Source organism: Rhinolophus ferrumequinum, chromosome 7, assembly GCF_004115265.2.
Source record: "Rhinolophus ferrumequinum isolate MPI-CBG mRhiFer1 chromosome 7, mRhiFer1_v1.p, whole genome shotgun sequence".
NCBI classification, from domain to species: Eukaryota; Metazoa; Chordata; class Mammalia; order Chiroptera; family Rhinolophidae; genus Rhinolophus; species Rhinolophus ferrumequinum.
In genome coordinates, this window is record NC_046290.1 from 7,536,686 (window position 1) to 7,561,957 (window position 25,272).

General features: G+C 37.6%; 1 protein-coding gene across 3 annotated transcripts in view; it reads right to left on the minus strand.

Moving 5' to 3' along the window:
• CTNND2 (catenin delta 2) overlaps window positions 1-25,272 on the minus strand; it is an 829,794-nt gene that overhangs the window by 551,536 nt on the left and 252,986 nt on the right. The window contains exon 1 of one of the 3 annotated variants that reach the window (XM_033110745.1): window positions 11,723-11,929. The exons of the other annotated variants lie outside the window; for them this stretch is intronic. The gene's annotated coding sequence lies outside the window, so the exon portion shown is untranslated. Of the gene's footprint in view, window positions 1-11,722; window positions 11,930-25,272 lie in introns of those variants that run through there. 3 annotated transcript variants of the gene reach the window in all.

Here is a 25,272-nt window from a genome sequence, read left to right on the forward strand (position 1 = left end):
CTATTCAACAACAACACTATTCTGACTTTCCTCATTTATTTAATATGATACACCAATTCATCTATTTCTATACTCTAAGTAAGAAACTCTTTGAAACTGTATTGAAGTCATTCATTTCCTTGACAAGAAAACACTTAATAAAATCTAAGAGTTTTTTGCCATCTGAACGTCAATAAATAACACAGAATGTGTACTATATTACAAGGATATTGCACAGCAAGGGTATTAGTTTCCTTGTCCCTAAATGTCCCTGTCAATTGCAGAGCTTTTTCATAATTAGCTGGACACAGTGAAGTCCTCTGGCTTTGTGGACGCAGACAGCTATTGGTTCCTACAATCAAAGAAAGAGTCTCATGTCTCTTCCACTTCATTCACATTGTTGACATTTCCTCCTGGTGATTTTTTGCATGCATATCTTTCAGAGCTCCCATTCCTCATTGCCTCCAGAGTGGTTTCTAATTGCTACTGTCACATCTACTGCTGATTGAGGGGGCTGAGGTTATCACAGACCTCACATCAGGTAAGAGGGAGTTATTATTATAATCGCACCCTAAAATAAGAGTATAGTGCTTTTACTGCTTGTCTAATAACAGCTGTATTGTTACTCTAATTATTTTATCTTCAAATGACCCAGCAGAAGATTTAGGATAGGAAATACAATCCAGTTGTGTAAAGAGGAGGGAACTGGCAATCAGAGAGGTTAAGTGAATAACTCAAGATTACTCAGCTAGTGGTGGAGTGGAGGCAATTACACAGTGACAGCCCTGCCAATGTGCTTCCCTATTCTTGACAATATATGCAAATGTACACATGCAAATATTCTTATGTTAACTTCTTTAAATCCAAATGAGACAAGAGGATTTTCTTCCAATTTTCATTTCTTATAATACTACATATTCAATTAAGAAACACCTTTTACTGAAGTAGCTTCACGACTTGAACATTTCAGTGTGATCCATTCTCAGATCGACTTCAAAAGAATGAATTTAAACCTGTCTTCAATCTGTGATGGTTTTAGTTTCCTTTCATTTTTCCCTCCCTCTTTGAAATTCCTCTGCTGAGAATGAATAACACACAGCCTAACAAGGGTTTTATCCATATTTGCGTCTCAATAATCAACCAAGAACTTGTAGGAATATACCACTGTTGTAATAGTTTATACATGTTGGAGCAAAATGAACTGTGAGCAATAAATTCCTTCTATAGCCACCATCCTTCCTCATCTCCCCAATATGGAGAAGTGTCTTAATGGATGTGCATTATCAAGTTTGCAGGGTTATTTTCAGTCATAAAGAATAGTGTACCAGATGTTCCTGGTACACTGAATTTGTCACACTGTAGACAGGCTAATATCATTACGTGAGACCACAGGGGAAAAAATAAAAGCTTCACATTTAATCTGTATTAACTACCAGGAGACCCATCAAGGCAGTTGGGCTAGCTCATGATACGGCAGCTTCTAGCAAATTAGCAGCCCATAACAACTTAGTTATAATGAGCTGCAAGATCTTACACCAGAAGCTCGACTCCATTAACGTGAATTCTAGTACATGACTTCATGCGCAGAGTATAACCTTAACATCTGTCTGTGCTTAGCCGATATTTTGTTTATGCCTTCTTAGGAACAACTGAATTATCCCCATGTCCCCTGAAACGAGGGGCTGTAATTTCCACTAACAGCACTTTTACCTGGTACACAGGGCAGAGCTGGTTGACATCAGCCCGCCTTGGCTGCAAAGCTGGACAGCAAGCAGCTCATGATTCCAGCAGCTGTTTTGTACATATTAGCCCAATTTTCTCCCAAACAATTTTCCTTTGCTATTCAAGTGGGAAAAGCAATAATCTAATCAGAAATTAAACGGGCAACAAGGCATGCATATCTAATAAATACTGTAGAACTTGTATTTAGTTAAACTAAATGACTTAAATCGCATCCTACAAAACTCAGCATGGACAATCTTTCCATTTTGATAAACTTAGGCCATTTTTTGTTGTTTGTAAAAGTAATGTCCTCTTTCTCTTCCCGTGGTAGAGTGGAGACTCTTAGGGATTTGGGAGAAATAATATTAATAATATCACTATGATAATAATTATTATTATTTCTGTTTTACACATGAGGAAACAAGAGAAATAGATTGCCCACAGCTAACTTGTTGCTAAGTTAAAGGAACAGACAGTCAATGTATATTTTCAGGTATTTCTATGGAGTTTTAGGTATAGGGGGAATAAATATTCACGTGAATAACTTCCCTATTATTGTTTTCTCTTAACCAGCAGGTGTACATGAATCACTTGGGCAGTGTTTTCAAAATCCACACCCCTCTTCTTACCCCCAGAAACCTTATCTGCATAACAGTGGGTGCTGCAAATATCATGATGAGCTGCCCAGATTTTTACACCCCCAAACTGCAGCTAGTTCGAATCATTCCAGATATAACACCTTTACAGTCCCAGAACTTCCTGTGTGGATGGGAGCTGGTAGAGCATTTCATTCATCATCCATCCTTCCGGAAGGGTCCACCTCTCTGACATTCCCTACCTGAGAGCCGGCAGGGACAGCGGCTCACACTCAGAGGCACAGCATTCGTGAAACGTCTCTCTGGTCTTCGAAACCATAATACACCTTCTTATAAAAAGCCAATAATTGCTTCTGCTTCTGACTTCTGTTCTAGTTCTGTCTCCTGACTCACCAAAGCATCACAATGATGTTTTCAATGATATGATACCCTACCTGATATGGGAAAACCACATCTTCTTTCCTATGATGTCAACAGGGGCAGTTCAGAAGTCTCAGCGTTGTTTGGCGAGGTTTCCTCCTTCTGGCCACACCTCTGCATTACCTCTCGTTTGTTGACGCCACCCCCCACCCCCACCCCATCTTAATTCAAAATACCAAACATTTCACACAGTATTCCAAACACAGTCTGCAAAGCATCAAGGACTTAAGCATGATTTGTCTTACAGCCCTGAAATTGACCTCCCATTAATGCCAGCTAAGATTACATTAGCTTTCTTAACCTTGTCAAACAGTTGCCTTATACGAAACTTGAATCCCAGTTAAACCTTTAGTACTTCTTCCCTCTAGGGCTGCTAATCCATGCTTCCATTCACGTGATACCGGTGTAGTTAACATCGCTGGCCATATAGACAAGGCTGGACACGGGTCCCAAAGTTTTACCTTTATGTTTTTAGCCTCCAATTTATTTCAGCATTTTAGCTTCTCTTGGGACTTAATTCTTTATTAAAGATATGAAATTTCCTTATTTGAAGACATTAGCCCAGTCTTTGATTCCAGTTTTGAATAGACAGTGTCTAGCTCAAGGCTTCTCTACCACAGACTGTTGTTCATGTTTCTAATGATTTACTAAACAGTGCATCCAGAGAGAAACAGAGGAATAGAAACGCACGCCAAACGCCTGTCACCAGCATGCAAAGGTCGGCATAAGCTTCGGATTGTCTTCTCAGACCTCGATGGAATGAACCGTGAAGGCAACACTGTCTTACTGGCCCCCTACTGGGTGCTTCTTATGCACTCATTGGCTAATGCAAAACAATTCACGACTGTATGATCCTCTTGATCAGTGACCCCTAAGTCTGCTTATGATCAAGACAGAATCGTACAAGGACAGTGGCTGAGCTTAATAAATGTTCCCGTTTCTCACATCTCAGGTTTTGGATCTGAATTTGTTAACTTCCCTACACTGCACTCAGCTATGCTGCTCAGTCGGAGCAACAATTATCTCTGAAATGGGGTGCTCGGGGCAATCCACTGGGGTAGGGGAAGTAAAGGTTGGATTTATGCTCACACTTAATGCTTTCATTGATTAAAAATGAGATTTTTATTATAATTTTTAAAATATAAACTTTGATATGGTGGTATATCTATATCATGCACAGATAAATAAATAAGCACATAATGGATATTCTTGCTAAAGAGACTTTTACTGATCCAGGAATGAAATTAATGGAGGCTGGGAACCCCTGGCTGGACACCAAGGAGCCAGGTGAGACCTCACCTTAGCCAACCTGCTCTACTCCAGAGCTAAATGGTGTACCCCTAACTTGCATTTGGGGAGCCCCAATAAAAGAAATAATAAAGTCCCATGCATTTGGAAGGAATCAGAGAGGTAAAACCTTTAATTTTGCAGGTACGAAAACTGAGGGACAGAAGGATTAAGTGACAAGACTGAGCTGCTTCCAAGCCGTTAGGGGACATTCCAGGGAAAAGACCATGAAATGAAGTGACCTTAATACCAGGACTGGATCTGACTGTGCTCCATCGCTCATTCTCAAAATAGATTAGCCCATAAGGACATTAACCAACAAACAAAAACCCAAAGCCGAAAACAACAACAAAGAAAGGAAAGAAAAGACAGAGGAGAGATGAGAAGGCCACAGCCACTTCCGCTGTCCACCTTTCTGGTGACAGGACTCAGCACAGGGAAGTGACACAGCAGCGGACTAAGTGGCAGCTGCCTTCCTCAGGGGAACACGGTCTTCTAACTTTAAGCCCCTTTCGAATTCTGCCTTCGAAAGTGGTGTATGTCCACGCTGTTCAGAGATGGATAACACATTACTGAAAAGTAAGTAAAGGTTTACAGTGCAGGCACATCCACGCAAAACGGAGTTCTATATATGAAGGAGGATGTTACTATATACTTTTAAAATGACATGACTTTGCCCCTGCACCACAACGAGGAGAATGTCACTGTGCTTATGGGCAGAAAGTAATGCACAAAGCATGACCCCATTTTCTTAAAATCCTACAGTGGAGTACACTGGGGCCAACATATAAAACTAAGCCTCTGACCTGCAGCGCCCCCCATTTTTCCCCCCGGTACACCACAGCTAAGGGACCTATTTTATACCTGGTTCAATACACTAAGAATTTTGCCTCCAATAAAAACTCACATATTCTCAAAGTTTCCCTAAGACATCAATGTTACTGAGAAACGAGGATAATAAGAACGTTGTCTGGCTTCCTCTTAAAAATGAAAGAGTAGGTTTTACAAAACACTGATAGTGACAAATTAGTTGGGTCTCATTAGAATGGGAGTAGCCTCTGTGTCACCATAACACCTTCTACTCCCAGGTTGTTGTTGTTTTGAAAAGCGGAATAGCCAGAGTGACAATACTCATTGACTTAACTTCGCATTCTTACTAGAGTGAAAGCTCCATGAAGGCAAGTGGCTTTGCATCTCTTTAATCCTGGCTCTCACAACAGACTAAGTGGAAGCTCAGTAAATTGTGTTGTACTGATAACTGTGGTATGCCACTTAATTTAAAACATCCTAATAGACCTTTGGAAATAATAGCACCCACAGGCTTATTGAATAGAGTGAAAATGATACTCAAGGCTGTACAACAAAACAAGCAACACAAGGGCTGCCAATGACAGCGGTGAGAAGACAATGAAGAAGTGGACTGAGGGACAGGACCTACAAGACAAGGCCTGGACCCCCTCCCCCCCAGCATAAGTCCTCACAGCACTGAACGGCCCATTTCGTACCCAGGCTGACAGTCCTTTCCCTCGGTCTGCCTATCTCCTCCTCACTCTTACGCGCACACATACACATACAGCACGTCAGAGAGTAGGTCTGGAAGCACAAGATTGGGATTAATCACATGCCGTGGACCCCTCACTCTCTTATCACCTTGAACCTGACACAGATAGGACTGCTCCAATGTCTCTCCTGCTCCCAGTTCTCTGCAGAGAACTCTCAGATCACCCTTGGACTTGTCCTTCCAACTCCCTCACAGCCAGTTTCTGCATCTGTCTATTCAGACAGTTGGTTTTCAAACACTCATGGGTCTAGCAATCCTCTAGGGAACCCATGCAAGAAGCAGATGGTCCAAGCCCAGCCTTTGAGACACTGAGAAGGAAGTTGCATTAATAACCGTTGTTCAAGCTGAGTCTGCTATGGGTATCTCGTGACAGCCCATCACCAAGCGATGAGCTCCAGGCCCTGCAGGGTTCCAAACAGGGACTCGCTGACTAGTGGGTGAAACAGTTTATAGTAAAAGGAAGAACAGCCTGGAGCAACTGGCTGGAGGTGAAGAGTAAAGAAATACAGGGAGATGTCTGCAGCGGGGGAGTGGGGGCAGATCCATGAACAGGCAAAAAACTACCATCGTTTTCCAAAATCTAAGTGAGATAGTAGTTAACTTGGACAGTGCTGGTGAAGAGAAGGCTGAAGGGAAGTGAGCTGCGGAGCGAAGCAGACATGGGTTCAAATAACCTCTCGCACGAATTTTATCTCTGCGACCTTAGACATACTACCTAATGAAATAATTACTCAGCTTAATGTTTCTCATCTCTTGTACAGAGATAGTATCTGACCCAGAGGCCTCTGTGAGGATTTAATGGGATGTAAGTAAATAATCAGGAGCACACTAGATATGTCCAGTCAGTGTAACAATTATGATTTCCAAGAAATAACTAAATAAAAAGATCAGATTTACAAGGCTTTCAGTGAAAAAATGTGAAGTTCCTATTTAATTCTATAGACTCTGAGATGACATGCGCCCCTACATGGAAAATGTATGCCAGTTGGCCAATCTGTGTATACTCCGCTTGCCACGCATATGCTGGAATTCCCAGGGTCCACAAACTAACCATCAGGTCCACAGCAGCAGCTCCCTGTGCTGCAAACTACCCTGGAAGGAGCAGGGCCAAAGGGCCCCACACCCCAGGGCCCGCGGGCATGCAGACACCGCCCCACAGCTGAGTCAGAAGTCCCCTCTTTAAAGCTCCTGCCTCTCTGTCTCTGCATTTACAGTTTCTAATTTCTGGCAGAACACTCCATGATAACGTGGGTGCACATAATCCCCAACCTCGGCACCTAAATTTAATTACCTTTAACATTTCAACGCTGAATAGAGCATCTCTCGCAGAAACTCTATTAATGCTGATGCAAAGGACCAGAAATCGGTTCAAGAAGGGCACAAGGGCTTGAAATGAACTGAGCAGCTGAAATTCACGAAGAAGGGACACGAGGACATGGAGGTAATGCAAGGAGTGCCTCTCACTGGAGGCGCATGGATTCACAAGTTACACTATGCTTGAAACGGTGGCTGAGGTTTGTGGGACGCAGAAAAGCTCTTCTAATCTCTCTGCCTCATAATGAAACAACAAGACAGTTCACCCACACTTAAACTGAGCTTTTTCATCTTTAGAAACAGGCTAGTACCTTTGGAAGCCTGGGACTAACCAACCCGGTACTGTTATTCCTGGAGGAAGCAACCTTCACATCATTGAAAAATATTTACACACTGGAGAGGGTCACTACGTAATTAGCTACATTGTAGCGTTTATTACTTTCCTGAACCTGGAAGAGTTTATTTTTAAAACCACATGTGCTGAGTTTAATTAAACTTGTCAAATGCATGATGAACTTGATGCGATAGAGCCCAGGGATCTGACCCATAAATGACAAAAATATACCCACTGTTATGCTTTCCAGGTAAGCCAGCATTAGACATGGCCAAAGAACATGACATGCCATTTTGGACATGATTAATAATTATCAGTAATTCCTAGGATCCTAAGAATGGATTCTGTTTTTGTTTTTGTTCTTCTGTAGAAATTGAACAGAATTGCTTACTAAATATGATCATTTAAATAATCCAGACCATTATATTTCTTTTCTCATATTAACAGACTGTAGACACAGGCAGAAATACATGATTCATAGTTTAGAGATTGCACATCCTTTGTTGTGTGTTCTTCATAAAAATACTTTGGAGAATATGCAGATAAATCACAGAAATTTAGGGAGAGCTAGCATGCTACAGGAATAGTCACAGCTTTCATGGTGGAGGCAACAGACAGCTACAGAAGCTGCAGGCATTGTTCAAGTTTCCACCGCTAGAGAGTGATAAAAGGGAGAAGCCACTGGGGTCCTCTCCCAAGAGCCCACCTGATGCCACAGACTGCACCACAGAAGGGAAATACTCAGCTCCCATTCTGCGACCACAAGCACCCTTTGGCCAAGAGTGTTGGTGCATAAGCAATTAAGAATCTGCCTGTATTAGATCACTTGCTCTCACACTTAAGCTGTTATAATGGGTTGCAAGTGATAACCATGAACATTCACTACTTTGTTTTCTTTAAATCTGAAAAAAAATACCTCCTAAGTAGAACAGTGTGTAGTATTTGGTGCCACATCTTCATTTGTTCATTTCACAACTAAGGCAGGCATGAGTCTAGGTAATGGGGCTACATTACTGCAAAAAAATCAGAGAAAAACCCCTGCCCTCGTGAAGTTTACATTCCAGAGGAGAACATAGACGCTGAACAAAATGGACCTATGTGTGGAAAAGGCAATGGAGAAAATAATGCAGGAACAGACAGGGGAGGCAATTTAAGTAGGGTTGTCAAGAATGGACTCATTGACGAGGTGACATCTGAGCAAAGAGGAGAAATAAATGAGGGAGTGAGACATGCATACACATATCTGGGGTGGGATGGGGGAGCAGAGGTAATGCTTTAAGCAGAGGAAAATGGCTAATGCAAAAGCCGTGTGCTGGGAGCATGTTCTATAAGCAAGGAGTGCTTTCCACTGGAGCAAAGTGAGTGAGTGGGAAAGAAGACTCTTAGGACATGTGGGGTAGGGAGGGTGACGGGCAGCTGGCACTGTACGCCTTCTGACCTTTACTCTGCAGAGAGAAGTAACATAATAGAATTCACGTTTTCATAGGATTTCTCTGGCGACTACCTGGAAGTAATCTTTATAGTTACTCATTGACAGTTATTTTGTGCAAGCCTTCTTCTTTGATGCATATTAAAATGCACTTAATATCTGTGCACCCTGGGTTGGTAGGATCATATAAACACATTTTAATGCAGTGTATAAACTACAGCACTTTGTTGGGATCTCCTTGGACAGGCCTCCATTAGAGCAATTATTTTACTACCATGTTTCCCCCAAAACAAGACCTAACCGGAAAATAAGCCCTAGCATGATTTTTCAGGATGACATCCCCTGAACATAAGCCCTAATGCGCCTTTTGGAGCAAACCTTAATATAAGACCTGGTCTTATTTTCTGGGAAACATGCTATGTTACAGTTCCTAGTTCTCACATCCACAACCCCATCAGATTTTTCAGTTCTTGGACCCCAGGGAATACCTCTTTCCATTTTTCTACATAGCACCTCATACCACGCTTATCACATAGGAGGGACTCAACAAAGATTTTCCAAATATAAGGTATTGCAAAATACAAGAATTATCAACCATAAAACAGAACTCTAAATCAGAATTCGCAAGTCAGTGAGCTACTTGTAGCAAAGCAAACACAAATCTTTGTCCCTAAACCATTCCAACAAGAACTTTTGGTCAGACTTCTTAGCTCTAATTCTATAACGTGACAATATAATCAGCTGAGGTGGAACAAATCTGGGATGGTCTTGGTAAACATATTTTTCAAACAATTGAAACTAATTTTCTTAATTGTGTGCATAAAACTTATGAGTAAAATAGGCCAGACAGGATTTTGCAACTAGAGATTTGGAAACCCTCAAAGTGTACATTCCTTTCATCCATTTTGTTGGACTCTGTTTATGTTTTAGAATGCCACCTGAAGGATCTATTTAATATGTCCATGGATGTATCTGCATGATATAAATACCTGGATTAAAAGAAACAAAAGGACACTTCAAATACTCTAAATTGCCTTCCCATATGAAATACTTGTATCTGGCAATGGCAGGTAATCATGCCATCTAGATACCTTGCTTCCCCGAAAATAAGATCTAGCTGGACCATCGGCACTAATATGTCAGCTCTTGAGGAGTAAAAATTAATATAAGATCCAGTCTTATATTATATTATATTATATTATATTATATTATATTATATTATACCCAGTATTGTATTGTATTATATCGTATATTATACCCAATATTATATTATATTATATTATATTATATTATATTATATTATATTATATTATATTATATTATATTATACCGGGTCTTATATTCAAATAAGATCGGGTCTTATATTAATTTTTGCTCCAAAAGACACATTAGAGCTGATGGTCCAGCTAGGTTTTATTTTCAGGGAAACACGGTACTTAACCTTTTATATTTTTTTTGAAGTTCTTTCTTTGGATCACATGCATTATATTGTGCCCTACAGTTTGAAGATGTAGTGTCACTTGAACCCTTTATATTGATGTTCCACCAAGTATGAGTGCCCAGACACTATATTCCTTAAGTAAGTCTTCACGGTCATTTACCTGTATATTTAGGCAGTATTTTTAAATAATGGTCAATGTATGGAAAACACTTTCAAAGGTCAAAGTCTTCTTAAAGCACTATGTTCAATCTATACTATTGCGGTTTACTTTCATTCCTTAAACATGAAAAAGATTTCTTAGCCTTAATATGATTAACATAAACTTTAACTTCTAATTAATTGAAATGGAGCATTTACTAAGAGGAACTCTCAGAATATAAGCAAGCCTTCCTTTGTTAGCATCTTTAAAATAAAATACATATACATTAGGCAATTAAAATACTAAAATGTGTGACAATATATATCTGATAAAAATAAATCATTTATGTCAATATGGTCATTATTTGTACTTAGTACCTGAGTTACAATGTCATTCAAATTTCAAATAATATTATTTAAGTAGAAATCTTATCTTGTGATTGTCATAATTAAGTTGAAAATCATTCATTGTCCCTTTCATCCATTTGGAAATACTCGAAAGATAAGAACCTAAAGCTTTTCGGAGGCATTCCATTTTAATTACAATTTTACAATGTACACCTATCTTATAAATACATAACAACTGAATATACAGTTCCCATAGACTGTCATCTTTAAGTCACCAGCTTTCTGAAATCAGTTCGTTTTTTAAATCTTTTTAGCATCACAAATATTTTCCTTAACTCTAGTGGCTACACAGGTGATACCTATGCAGTCATTATAAATTTTGGTCAATGATTCTCTCAATGAATTATCTGAATAAAAGAAATCTTAAAACACTTGTACGGTATAGGTTTTCTATAATTTTGGGACCTGTGCATCCAAGTTACACCTGTACCATTTAGAATGATCAAAACTTGTAATCATTGTATTCTATTTCTAATATAAAGCTCCTCATTGAGAATCAAATCATCTCTGTAGAAAACGGAAGTCAATGCAACAAGTTAGCTGTCCCATGTTGAATTTTTAGGGACTTTACACAATGACACTAGTTGGGTGTTTTTTATGACTTTCCTCTCAATGAATACTTTCTTTCTGGGTGACATTATTCATTTAATTGTGTACTGAAGGAGGAAAAAAGGGCCACAGTTTCCAAATTAACTTTGAATAACTTAATTCTCACTTAGTTAGAAATGTCTATTTACATGGATAATCATAACCCTCATGAAATCTAAAGGATGTATCTATGACACACCAAGTTTTACTAAAAACAGGTACTAAGCAGTTAGAATGGTTCGTTGGTTGCGAAACGGCACATCGATCCTCACAACTGCTTTCTGTTTAATTCAGTTATTCGGCATTTACAATTTCAACACTAATCCACTGAGGAAACTGACCACCACAAGCCCAGAAAATAAACCCTACCCACATTTTATACACGTAATTCCCAACCTGCAGTTGTACAACTTTAGCTGAAATCACCACAACAAGAACATTGATAATGAAAGCACTGGAAAAAAACAAAACAAAAATCATTTAGTTTTCACTGGCTCTCTTTTACCTTTGGAAACAAACGGTCCTTAAATACTTCAAAACTGTAGTCTAGGCAAACAAGTCCACCAGTCACAAAGATGAGGGGAGACTTGGAAGGGGTGCGGGCGGTTCCAGGCTTCTCCCACCTGCTCCTCTCTCCCCAAACCAGGGCCTCAAGGGACCCCAGAGGAGCTCAAGAAATCACCAATGGACTGGAAGAACAGCCTCGAAAAAGTCAGGACGCCAAATTATCCTAGTTTAATTTCTGCTTTCACTCACAGTTTAAGAGAAAGCGAAGCAAGACGCTTCAGAGATACCACAAGCCTAGTGGCTGCCTTCTTCAGAGAGAAAAGAATTGAGTTCAGCCAGGCACAAAGGTCTCCATGGCAACAGTGAATTTAGACCCCCATCGGCATTATTTATGCAACATTTCATCACAAAAGGACCCTCCCACAAGCCTGCTTTGCAAATTCTACTTTTCTAATCTTCCATTCCTTTGCCCCGAATTTGTATCTGGATCTTTAGCTCTCTGTATCTTATAATTTGAAAAAAAAAAAAAAACAAATCCCACAGAATCCTAAAATTATTCTGAAACTGAATTTAGACTGTGTTTCCTTGGTGAATTCAAAGGCAAAAGATAGATTCAAAACTGTGTACAGTTCATATGCAAAGCCAGTCTAGTTTTTCTGTGACAAACACAAGTTTATTCTAATTATTGTGTTTTTTTTGAAATGAGATTGTAATTCAAATGAAGTATAAAATGTGGCAAAATCTAACCAACCCAGAAGGCTCACAGAAAAGAGAACTTGTTGAGATAATAATTTTGAAGCTAACTTTTCTATACGGATATCCACCGAACCCATGCCCAGCAATGACTGCATGTCAGATAACACCTGTGAGTTTTTTTTACCTGATTCTCTCTTTTAGCCAGGAGTTCTAAAAACATAAATTCAGCAAAGAATTTCAGATACTGTTTACTGAAATGTGTACTAAATGGATCCCAGGTCCACGTTTTGTAATTAGATGCCCTGGAGCAAGTTTTTAACACAGAGATAACCCTCCAAAGTAATTAGGTTATTAAGTAGAAATAAGATGATAACTTACAGAAGAAACATTTTCTTCAACTCTCAAACAATATACAGCTATCATTGTTACCATAGTATCTGACATGTTGAAACACTACTAGTCCTTCTTTGAAAAGGATCACATTTAGTATTAGCTCAAATAAGAACTGTATGAGTTGACTTTTAAAAACTGAGCTTTCATTATTTTTAAAACAATACCAGCTTTAATTAAAAACTGAAACAGTACATGCTTTTTAAGAAGTAAAGAGTAGTTCTTATTCCACACCCTCCCAACCAGACCGGCTCTCCCCCAACACAGTTGTATCTGCAGATTTCAGTCACGCTTCTTGCTGTATGTCCTCATGGACTCTACATGGTCTTGAAGAGAATTCTGTGAGAAAGGCTTATGGGTGCCTGCATTTCCTTCAGTGCATACTTGGTAAGACTTTGTGTTGCCTGCAGGAAAGGCAACACCCCCATTTCATAAGCCCAGGACACTATTCACCTAGAATGGGTGCAGCTCGTGGTGCATCCTGAAGCACAGCTGACCTGCATTTTCCATGAGGACGCCCCTGGGGTTGAACAACTCATGGCCCCACTTGGACAGTTACACAATATGTGTGACTAAATCATTCAGACACCACTGACACCGAAAATTGAAAAAATGAATTGAAGAGTCAGGCTGGAATTACTCTCTTTTAGGAAAACAACTTTCCCGGGTGAGAATACCCACCACTCAGACTTTATGTCCCAGTTCTCTCTCTTCCATACCTAATGCCTTCTTTTTGGTTGCTTTTATGTCTTTTCCCCCCACTCTGTTCTGTTTTGTTTTCTCATACCAGTGCTCTCTATGTCTCCATTATCTATTCTTGATGCTTCTAATATCTTAATGATGCTTCTTGATGCTTCATTATTTCAGCAATGGCTTTATTTGGTCCAATTTTCCCATGAGCACTGCAGCTCATTGTTATTCCTTTTATGTCTTCTTTGTCTTATCATCATCTCTTTGATTCCTTTTTTTTTTTTTTCATTATTTTAAATGTCTTTAGGCTATAAAAAGGAATATGGCTAACTTCCTCTCATGTTACTTGGGGTTAATTTTATTTTTCTGGAGTTATACTACTCTGCCTTTTGTATAGTAATTTTGTGTTACTTTCTCTTCTTTCTGATTTGTTTCTTTTTTTTTATTATTGTGTCAACACACTATCTTATATTTAAATCATTTGGTTTATCACTTAATTTTAAATTATGACAACTTTACCTTGGCCTGACTTTTGCTTAATGACAGATTGAGGAGGAGAGGGAAGTGAAAACTGAAAACGCAGTCCTGTAAAACCCCTCTCGATATCATTCTCTCTTGTAGGAGCTTGTCCTCACAGGGCTTCCCGTGTCCTCTGGGTCGCCTCATGTCTTCAGAGCAAAGTGTTCTAGTGAAGGATTGGGAGTCATGGCTCTTCCTTCCTCCCTTCTTGTCTTCTTCCTTCCTTCTTTTTCTAAAATGAAATCCGCACACTGTATGATATCTGTAAAGTGATGTCTGAACTCCGTACACCTCCTTTTCATGAATTTGTGGCTGATTCTGTTCCTAGGATTATTGTAAATGAAATTGTATTTCTAATTTATTGTATTTTTGGTTCATTTTCACATTTCTGTTAAAAAAGCAGAATGAACTGAACATTGTGTGATATCCATAATAGTTTACATTACATTTGCAAGAGGCATAAATACCTGTTTTTCATAAAATTAAACAGTCATTAGCCATTTAAAAAACAATCTTTTCAAACAAGGCACAGAGAGGAATCCCTTCGATTTCATAATGAAAAAATGACCTAAAAGTTATCATCAGAGTTAAATATTGAAAACTTCTCCTTAGATATGAATGAAACACCATTCACTCTCTAGTTAACATGTACTGATAAAGTAAAAACAAAAATCCAATGTACAAAAACCAGGTATCAGCACAAAGAAATTAAAACATTAATAGTGTAGTGTTTCTAACTATCATAGAAAAACACCCAATACCTAGGATTAAGTCTGTGAGGGTTGGAAGACCTCATCACATACTACACAACACTACTGAAAATATAGCAGACCTAAATTATTAGAGGGAAACTCCATGCTTATGGACTGGTGGATTTCATATTGTGAGGATTTCAATCTCCTTGGATTAATTCATCAATTTAACACAATCCCAATCCAATCCATTTACGTGAAAATGTGAAGGGCCAAGAAGAGCAAGTGGTCTTGAAGGAAAGAAACAAATGTGGAAGACTGGATTTACCAGGTAAGAAAGCCCGTGACAAAGCTGCAGTGATTAAACCCATGTGGTGCCCATAGAAGGAGAGAGACATAGAACACTGCACAGGAGAGAACCCAGACATCCAGCCACACGTGTACCTAATTTATGAGAACAGTGACACTGCTACACCGTGGGAAAGATGACACTTTCTCCTGGGTATCTAAAAGGTGAAAAAATGCACCTGGGCTCCCATCTCAAAAAACACACAAAAATCAATTCCATATGGAATGTCAGTCCAGATGTGAAAGATTAAACAACCAAGCACTGAAAGCAGCCAAGGCTTTCTTAAGCTAGGTGCAGAAAACGTTAACCATACAAGGAATTTAAAAAGTATAAATTGGTCCATATTAAAATTGGGAAATTCTGTTTACCAAGACACAGAAATGAAGGGATGCTAATGGAAGAAAACATTCTCAGTCTGTGTGTGTGTGTGTGTGTGTGTGTGTGTGTGTGTGTGTGACTATGTCTATTAGGTTGGGGCAAAAGTAATTGTGGTTTAAAAGGTTAAAAATAACTGCACAAACCGCAATTACTTTCATACCAAACTAATATATATCTATATCAACAAGTCTGAAATACAGTATATGTACAAATATGATAGGCAATTCAGTAGAAAAAAAGGTCAAAATACTTGATAAGCACCTCACAGAAGAGGATATCTACATAGCCAATGAACAAATGCAAAGATAATCAACTTCACTACTAATAAGGAAATATGGCAATTCAAATATTCATATGATGCTATTATATGCACACCAGAATGGTCAACATGATAAAAAAAGAAAGATAAGAGAAGAAATGACAAATATTGGCAAGTATTCGGTGTTATCAGAACTTTCATAAACTGTGAGCAGGAATGTACAATGGTAAAAGACATTTGATGTTTGTCAATCTCTCTGAAAGCTCGTTATATGCATACTCTACGTCTCAGCACTTCTGCTCCTAGACGTACACTCAACAGAACTGTGCCATAATCACACCAGGAGAATCTACTATGAGGTTTATTTATACCAGTGATATTCATATCAGCCCCTGGTGCCTGGCTTTTGTCCCGTGCAATATTCTATTTCTCTCTCCTTACACAGGCACGGAAATGCCCAGTGATGAGAATGGATACAGTATGGTATATGTGCCCTATTAAATACTATTGAGCAAAGAAAATAAACCTATAACCAAATGCAATATGATGGCTGAGTCTTACACACGTAATTTTGAACAAGCTACACATGCACTTTTCTGTATGTATGTTAATACTTAAATAAATACTCTTAAATAATTTGCAGTCCCAGATTTTTGGAAGTTATAACAGACATGCATGAAAACAGGAAGATCACTTATCTACTAATGCTCCTGAATTAAAAAAAAAAAAAAAAAAAAATATATATATATATATATATATATATATATATTCAGTAGCCAATGAACAAATGCAAAGATAATCAACTTCACTACTAATAAGGAAATATGGTAATTCAAATATTCATATGATGCTATTATATGCACACCAGAATGGTCAACATGATAAAAAAAGAAAGATAAGAGAAGAAATGATAAATATTGGCAAGTATTCGGTGTTATCAGAACTTTCATAAACCGTTTTAATTTCAGAGGTTTCCAGCAATATCCTTGCCAATTTTGTTTTAAAAGAAAATAAAGAATTTTTCAGTCTTATAAAATAAAAGTAGAACTAAAAAATAAAGAGATCACTATTTTGTGTGGCATTATAAGCTCTAAAATAATTCCCTACATTGTGGCTCTTTCGGACAAATAATCCAATGTTGTGGAGAAAATGTATAAAAAGAAAGAAACTAAATTTTAATGCACTGGCCATTTTAATCTACTAATAGTGACAGCAAGGTAAAAAAATGAATAGCACGAATACAGGAAAGCGTTAACATTATAAATAAGTGACCAACTTTGGAATGATTTCCAAATAAGTTTAATGTTTAAAGTTTGTTTATTCATTTTTTTTTCTTTAAAAAAACAATCTTTAGAAGCCACTTTTTAAAGGCTTGACTCTCTCCTGAAATTTTGGCTTTTCATTTTCTAAGAATCAGCATTCCCATGTAAAACTCTGTAATTCCATTTATTATTTGTCCAGACTCCAAGGTATAAAATTATAAATGACTGACAGCCAAATTACTGAGTCTGCCTTTCAAGGGGCACGGGTGAAGCTCCACCGCAAAGATTCTTTGGCAATTAAATAGCTGCAAGGAGTAATACTTGTAGGGCCAGCTCAGCTTTTCATTTGTAGTCCGTAGCTATCTCTGCTGTCTATGGCCAGAATGGATTGTAGGATGTGGGAGAGAAAAGGAGTAAAAAGGAAGAGGAAGGAAGTCCAACAAACAAGGCTGGACTTTTGCCCAGGGCTCCTGTAGTGACAGCCACTCAGATAAAACTGAAACCCCTGAGCTGCCTGCTGCTGTTGAGCGTGACCTAGTGTCTCACATCTCAGAAATAGGACACTTGGTACGTAGGGGTTGCATATACATCTCACACACTAGCACTCATTCTTTTTTTTTTTTTGGCTTTAAAAAAAAAAAATACAAATTTTATTTTGGAAAAAAACCAAGTACATTTTGCAGTCCTACAATCCTCTGCCTGTTTAAATGAAAAACAATCAGTTATTAAAATAAAATGCATAATAAAGTATAATCTATTCTTGAATCAGTGTAAATTTGAACCCTGTAACTAGTAGTGTAGGCTATACTAAATCCTTTTAATAAAATATATTTTCGTTATCATTTGCCCTATCAGGGTATAAACTTCTCACCTGGAACTTTTCACAATGGGCAAGTCACACAATTTCCTTCACTTTGTGCCATAAATTAAAGCTCAGGCAATGACAAACTAAGACCAAAGGATTTCAGAGGTAGTGCTCTATACTGCCATGAAATTAATTTCACTCTATTCAGGCATCCTTGGTTTCTTGAATAAGGTGTGTAGTTGACCGTCCGGTAACAGTTCAGCAAACTCCTTGGCCTTCCTGATGTTGTAAATTATCAATCAGTGAAATTCACATGAGTTTGTGTTTTGGGCATAAACAAAGCCAGAAGGCAGGAATCCCCAGTTACTGAATATTTGAATGAGATGAGGGCAAGACAGAATTTAGGACACGATTCGTAAAACGCATTAGTTAATCAGAAGTTGAAACAAGTACTCTATGGAATATTACTAAAATACCACAACGAGCCAGTTTTGTTATGAATATATGCACTTTCCAAATAATATTCATCATAACAAATTCAGAATTCTCATTTTAAAAGCCGTCTCTCTCACTCTCCTTCACCTCTCTCTCTGTCTCTCTCTGTCTCTCTCTCTCTCACACACACACACATAGAGACCTTGGCAGAATGCAAAATTTTTAATTACAAAGGAGAGGTTCCTTATAGAAGAACTCAGATGTATATCAGATACCATATTTTACCTTTTTCCATATTTCAAGCCCATATCGAAGGTGCTATCTGCTAAGAAATAACTCATTTTATCTGGCTACTAAGAATATTGCATCCTAATCCCCCAGTATTAAGAGTAGCATTTGTTTCAGTGTTTTGCATAATTAGCTCATGTCTTTGATATTCTTTAACATTTATGTAAAGTGGTGATCATGAATAATACTCTGTCAAAACAGAGTGGGCCCTGTTTCTTTGGCCGGACTTAGGTATTATGTCATCGCCCTCGCCTGAGACACCTAAGGAATACCAATAAGAAAACGCACATGACTAAGCATTTTAAATTCTTCCCACAATGTGTTTGGCGAAACCACTAGCCAAAGAGAATACTTTAAAAATATTTCTTTGCAAAAAAACACCAAAACTGAGTTTCGAAGAAATCACAGGGGTCCATTTAAAACAATCATGAGTACATTCTTAAAAACACGATACCTTTCAATACATCCAATCGTAATTACATACATATTTTGGTATATTTATTTCCAGTAGTACAGGGATTCCTTGGATAGTATCACAGTTTCTTACATTTAGCCTGGAACGTTCTGTCCTCTTTTAAGATTTAACTTGTGTCTCTCTGGAAGTGAAAGCATAGAGGGCTGTGGCCACTGGAGCTCTGTCATGGAGGTGGGGATTATGGCTCCATATGGCCGACATTTCTATAAGCCTAGGATTCTGGTGTTTTCTTTGAGCATTTTGGTTTGCTTGTCAGCATTTTTTAAAGCTGATAGCAGCATTTAAAATTTGGTCAGCAATCTTCCATGAATCACAGTATATTTGTTCCGTTTCTTCTTGAATGCCTGAGGACAATTTCCAAGTTTGTTCTTTGTCCTGTGCTGGGGTTGGAGGTGTCTGTAGCAGGGGAGGGAGCTACCTAAACAAGCCCAAACTGATCTTTAATCAAAACGCTTTGATTTGTAACATTGTAGATTATGCAAAAGTGAATCACACACAACAGGTTCAGCGCCTTATCATTTGTCAAAATATTATATTCTGACAATTTTGAAGACTTCTCTACAAGACATTTGGACTACACCTCTCTCTCTGAGTATTTCCCAAATATGGTCTCCAGAAGATGGCAGCCTTTGAGTTAGTCCTAGAATTGATGTTGCCTATTTTAAATCAGATACCTATGGACTATACTTCCAGTTCTTTAAATCTCCTTAATATGGAGGTTGCTCTCTTCAAACTGCAGTCCATCTGGAATGAAATGCTTCCCTGGCATTTTCACAATTTCTCATGCCATCTGATGGACTGCATGAAAATTTAAGGCTCACTTAGCTCTGTAGTTTTATGCTCTGTTCCCTACTTTTTCTCCAAAGTTCACAGTTTGGCCTCTGCCAATAATGTGATTTCCTTAATTCACAATCGAGCACTCTGGACTGGGGAATATGAAAAAAATAATGAAGCTAAGAAGAGGAGGAATTGTATTGGGGATGTAACTCACTATCGGATAACAGGGAGAACCCACTTGCCCCACCCCTGATATTGCCTCTGTCCACATCCACATGTGAGAAGGAATAGTTGTCTTTTCTGTTGTACTAAAAAAGCAGCTGAAGCATTGTTTCTGCACATATCCAAATGGAGCAAGTTATTATCTCGTGGAGCGATGAGGAAAGAGATTCAGAGATTAAATAATTTGCCCCAAATCGCATGGATTTTAAGTAGTGAAACCTGTATTTGAAGTTAAACACTTTGACTTCAGAAATTATGTTCTGAACCAGTAGAGATACCTACTCATAATTATTTACGAGGTTTTAAGTTCGTCTCCCAGGAGTCATGCGTAAGCATCACACAAACATCACGTTCTTATGGGGATTGCATAGCAACGGAGAGTCAGGTTATCCACCCCGCCCGCGCCCTCCGCCCTGCCACCCCACCAAGGACAAAAGTTCTGATGAGGAGAAATTCCAGCCCTAAGGATCAGCCAGGTTCGTAGGGGAGCCAGCACCCCAAAGCTGCTCCCCATCCAATCTACCTACTATGTAATCCTTCACCAACTATGGTTTTGCATAACATTCGAAAGGTCATTTAAAGCCGATATCGCATACAAAAAGTTTGAAAATCCTTTATCTGCTTACATTTGGGATGATTTGGTTGCACTTCCTTCAATAAGAGGAAACGCATATCACTTTCTACTTCACTAAAGCCTACTGGGGGAAGGTTTACAAATGGAGGACATGGCTGTTACTTTTACAGTCTTTTAATATGTAAACGGAGGACCAAAAGCTGAAAAGAAAACCATCTATCTTCAGTCACCATGACAATTTATGAGAAGTATGGGACTTAACCAAAACATTTCATCAGTAAGTGACAGGGTAAAACATTAATATTCATGAAAGTTAATATCCATTAAGGACTGGCTCATAAACATCAAAGGTAAGTACAATGTCTATAACAACAACAATTATGCACAGGATAATCTGCTTTAGATCGTGATGCCATAACAATATGTCCTGAAAAACTCAGAGAAATAAAAATTACTAAAGGAGAAAAGTGAACTAACATAGTAAGTTTTCTCTCAGATGGATATTTCACTATGTCTTTTTGGAAACTTGTGTCTTCTAGAACTTTTTGGTAAAAGTTCAACAACATATTTTGTTATAATTATTTACTAACATTTTTGGAGGTTTATTTTTTTCATTAACACCATTTGTACATGAAATTTTGAACTTGCCAACAGTTGTTTTTATGAAACATAGTATTTCCCCCCAAATATGATATCCATGGTTGGCAAAAACTTTCAGTCTTGGTTGTCTGTTTGTTTGTTTTTGCTTTTTGTTTTATTTTTGCTAGTTCCTAAAATCCAAAAAGTTTGGAAATTCTACGGATCTATGAGAATGTGGACCAAGAGTCTGATTTATGCCTAGGCATGCGATGAATCAAGGCAACAGAAAAGGGATTAATGAACCACAGTTTAGAATTTCCATTGGGGTTCATACGTAAGTCACAAAGGTTATTATTTTGATGAGAAATGGCCATTGGAAGTGGCTTTGCAGTTTCTTGAAGGTCTTACTGCATATCTAGAAACCTCAAAGGTACACATTTCTTCTGATATTCTGATGACATCCTATTGCCATCAAATTGATACTTGAGTTACTTGCTGAGGAATTTCAATGCTAAAAAGTATCTAAAAAATGCATCAATGTACCTACTTTCAGGAAATCCCAAATACTGGGACCATAACTATTTGTTATCCAATTCTGAAGCACAGATATAAATATGAACCTTGCGCAAATGACCCACAATTAAAACATGCGACTCGAACTTCCACTTTTCCATCAATCATCAATGTTTCCCACATCTGATATTGTTAAATGTCCAAGACAATCAATGAGGTGTTCACCTACTAAGAGGATTACACATCTACATTAATATATCAATATGTGACCACATTGATTTTTGTATCAGTATGTGAAAAGCATTTGCTGATATTTAAATTCTAAGCAATATTTGTGGCACCCAAAAGCTACAAAAATATCTACGTATTTTGGTGAAACTACATATACCAAATATTTTCTACAAATGTATTAAGGACATTGTATATTTGATTTTTCTAAATTGAAAAAATATGTCAACAATTGAACCAATATACATGCACATCTTTCTTTAAAAATGAAGACTAGCACAGGAAATTGTATTTAGAATTTTTGGACAGAGCATTTCCAGGTAATGATGTTGGTTATGAAAGGTTTGATCTGGAAAGAACTATCTGCAATTAACTCAGTAGTAATAGCACAGAAGTCAAAGGTAATGAGAGTGTTGGTGATAAAAATGCAATAGGAACAATACTGTGAAGACATCCATGAGTGCCTGTCTACTTGTGAGACGGAAAACACACAAATAGCTGATTTAATGAAAAGAATGTAAAGAGTTCTAAATCTAACAAATACTGTAATTCAACTTGCGTAAAGCAGCAAGGACATTTCTTTATGAGTGATACACTATCTTAGTAATACTCTATATGTATGTAGAAATATTTTACAATATCTCATCTGTGAAATGACAGAATGAGGAATATGTGAATATGTATTTGGATTGATATATGTATGAACAAGAACACATATACATACCTTTTACATGTATATAATGTTGAGCAACACATTATGTGAGAACTAAAGGAAAGTTAGTCTCACAAATACTTTACTTCTTTTTCCATGTCATAATTTTTACCGTTTCTTTCTGTTTGTGACCTAATTGAATGGTCACATCCACTCCTCCATTTTTCCAACTCCTTGTTACAATGCTATAGGAAATAGCATATTGCTATTTATGAATTTTATTCTCTTATGCAGAAAATTTCTCTGAATGGAAACGACATATAGTAAGCCATAAATAATTGGAACAGATTTAATTCAGGTCATTAAAAATAAAATTTAGATTTCTGAATTCTAATGTGGCCTGTTTGAAAATCATTGTGAGCTTATTGAAATTATTTCATTAGATTTAATTGTTAATATGTAATTGTTCACTTCTCACAACTCCTTAACATTTTAATAACTCATACTTTTCTAAATGAGAAAATACATCAGAATAACCACATAAATATATTTACTGCTTTATAGTTGAAAAAATTGTTTTATGTAAATTACCACTTTTGATCTTCTTAATATTCATTCAATTCGATATTAATATCTAAAACCAGAAAGATATTATGAATTTAATAACAGAAAGCTAATTTACATCAAAATTCTTATTTGGGAAGTTAAATTACCAAGCTAATTACAAAAATTACTCAGGCAGACTTTTACATATACTGAGGTCATGCTTATTGAAGGAAACAGTGCTGTTTCAAAGGATTCACCTGAACCCTTTAACCACCCCTCTCCCCACCCAACTCCCTAAGAAGTTTTGCCAAGTGAGAAAACATGACCCCTTGCTCCTCTCCTTCCTTCCCAAGGCTCAAGCAGGCAGGGACGCTCCTCCAAGGGTGTGGTAATTAAGTCCCTTGTCTAATAAAGGGATGTAAAGCACTGTGAGATTCAGTGTCTCTGATTATGGTAATTAATGATAGAATTTCTTTTTCATCTATTTGATTATTGTAAAATATGCCATCATAATTTTTAACATGGCAAATGGCTCATAACAATACATTAGTATCACCACTTCAATATTGATATTATCGCAATTAGAAGATTATTGGAGAAAAACATTAGAATTTTTTTTTTTTTTTCACTGCTGGTACCAACAGTAACTCTATGGTTTTGTCATCTGGGAAGCTGTGAGAATCCAAAGCAACACAAATGAGTATCACTTTTCAGGCAAGTTCCCGATCGACACATGTCAGTGTGCAGATAAGCACGATGGCATTAGATAGCACTATTCAAGCACTTTCTTGGCAGCCACAGCAAGAAACAAGGGCACTCACTGCTCTCTGGCCATGGCAATCAGAGCCTCTCATCCAGTGTCTGTCCAGATAGAAGATGTCATGCTGAGCCGGGGGTGGGGGGGCACTAATGAAATAACCTTACAACATTCAGGTTTGAAAAAGACAGAAACCAAGGCAGTTCAAGGCAGTTTCACTTTCTCTTTCAATAGTAAACCCCCCAAATCAACAATCTAGAATACTGCTTTTCATTTTTCAAACTAATATTATGGATGGGTAAGGGTAGATTGAAGCAATCTTTGTTCTAGAATTCTCTGGTGCCAGTGGTAGCCTAAAATCAATGAGTGCATAAATCCTGTCCATTACAACACTGAGAGCATTTACTAAACTATATCGATAAATATAACATACATTAATCATTTTGTAATTTGAAAGTAAAAATGCTCCTTGGGCTTTTCTCTACCCTACTATTAAGAGGCATTTAGGGGTTACTTCACAACACGCTATCTTAACAGAACAAACGTTGACACTTAATGCCTTTACCTTCAAAATGCAACATGTACTCACCATCAGCATCTCAGTATAAAGGCCATACCTTCATAAATCTACTGAACAAGCTTTCATCTGCATTCTGTATATTAAAAGGGTGACCACCTATTTTTGCAATATGAAAGTTGTCAATTTTAGTTTCCAAAAGAGATTCTAAGTATATGCATTTAACACGAACTATACCATGACACAAACACAATTCGTGTTTATGCACATTGGGTTGGTGCAAAAGTAATTGCGGTTTTTGCAATTATTTTTAACCTGTTAAACTGCAATTGCTTTTGCACCAACCTAATAATTTTAAATGTCATAGTTGCAGCAGCTGATGGGTTTTCAACTTTATGACCCCTTGTTGGTGTAATACTCAGTACTTCATGGGCTGCGTTAGGAATTTTGAAAAACCCTGCCTGTTCTTAGGGAACCAAGATTTCCCCACCAATACATGGCTTTGAAAGTAAAATAGACCAGAGGCCCCAAAGGAATCCAGAGTAAATAGCTAATTAGAGGTGCTGCATTCTGCTTTATAGTCATATTATTTTGACGTAAAATGCAAAATCCAGGAAGATTATTTTCCCTAAAAATAAAAGCCTATGCAGATGGGCAGAGGGTAAGTTAATGACAGATGATAAATATTACAGAAAAGTCTATTACATAGCACAACAAATTATTAGTTTGAGAAGTCTCTTGTTTTGATTTGTATTCATTCATTCATTTATTCATTCACTCATTTATTTAAAAAACTAGTTATTAAATGCCTATTTTGCTCCAGGCACTATTCTGAAAGGTGGTAGAAAAGATAGCACTAAGTGTTTACTTCACATAGCTTACAGTCCACCTTTATGTTGAATATATTCAGTATCTGACGTCTATTCCATGATCATTTAGAAATTC